General features: G+C 30.4%; 1 protein-coding gene across 1 annotated transcript in view; it reads left to right on the forward strand.

Annotated features, from left to right (window-relative positions):
* Window positions 1–1,215, forward strand: part of LOC106678277 (zinc finger protein 395) — a gene marked incomplete at its 5' end in the record, with an annotated part of 172,810 nt that overhangs the window by 959 nt on the left and 170,636 nt on the right.

Consider the following 1,215-nt stretch of genomic DNA (forward strand, 5'->3'; position numbering starts at 1 on the left):
GTGTACTTAATTATGCTAAGAGGTACTTTATTTAAAAAAATCTTTAGACGTACTTTATTAACTCGAGTAGATCACTTTCCACGTCCATTCATCTGAAATATTTATAATAATGTGTTCTATAATGGCTATTGTGAGGTTTTGGCATTTCAAAACTTAAAAATGTTTCTTATTCTAAACAGTTTAAAGGGCGTATTTTCAAGTATCCTAAGGAAGATCTTTCTTCAAACGTACCCATTTAATACCTGTTTTATACACGATCCTTGACGTTTTTCCTTGTTAAGAAAGCATTAGTTACTAAGGAATACCTTTACATTAAAGTGTACACTTAAAGGATACCTTCAGTAAGGTCTACCTTAAGAATTTCCATAAGTAATGCCTTGAAGATCTGACGAGTTTTGTTTGTTTTCAGGACTATTAAATTGAATCAGACTGTTATATACGATAATATAATGATTATGTAAAAATAACGTAGTAATTAAAACCGTTGCGATATGTAATAATGCAACTATAACAGTGTAAAATTAACAGTTATTATATCACTATTCAACTATCAACAAAACATCTTCGGTAGATGTTGCCACTCCGTGGATGTGTTGTAACAGATTTTTTTTTTTTTCAGTGAAGAAGTTTATTTGATTGTATCCATTCGTCCCACTCTCACTCCAGTTGCCTAAGAACGTAGTACGAAGACCCTATTAGGCATTGTGTGGGTTGAAACTATCCATTTATAAATATAACTTTAAAATAACCTTTTTAAAGTTGTAATATTTAACTACGGTTATTAAATAGAAATATAACAGTCACAGCGACACGAAGAAATATAAATACCAAGTAAATCTCTGGAAGTTGCCTAAAAATCAGCGGGAATTCTTCAATTGACTTTTTTTCGGTTTAACCTAATTTAGAAATTTTCTTTTTCCTTTTATTGCGTTAAAAGTAAATATTAATGTGCTATGATCAAAGCCGTACTCTTATCTGTATTGATAAGCTCTTAATGGGTGAAGGTCAGGTGATATATTGGTTTGTGGTTTTTTTGGTTTATGGGGCAAACAATTTCTTTAGAAAATGAGTCAACGTGTGATATGTCTCTAGGTAAGGCGATTTATATAACAGTGATATAAACAACAAAAAAGACCGACTATAAGTGGATTCTTGAAAAATAATATTTGACTTTACCATTCTTCTTGTAAAGTACCTTATGTAAAGAATTAAAAT

Source organism: Halyomorpha halys, unplaced genomic scaffold, assembly GCF_000696795.3.
Source record: "Halyomorpha halys isolate HHAL.00 unplaced genomic scaffold, Hhal_1.1 Scaffold10.1, whole genome shotgun sequence".
NCBI lineage: Eukaryota > Metazoa > Arthropoda > Insecta > Hemiptera > Pentatomidae > Halyomorpha > Halyomorpha halys.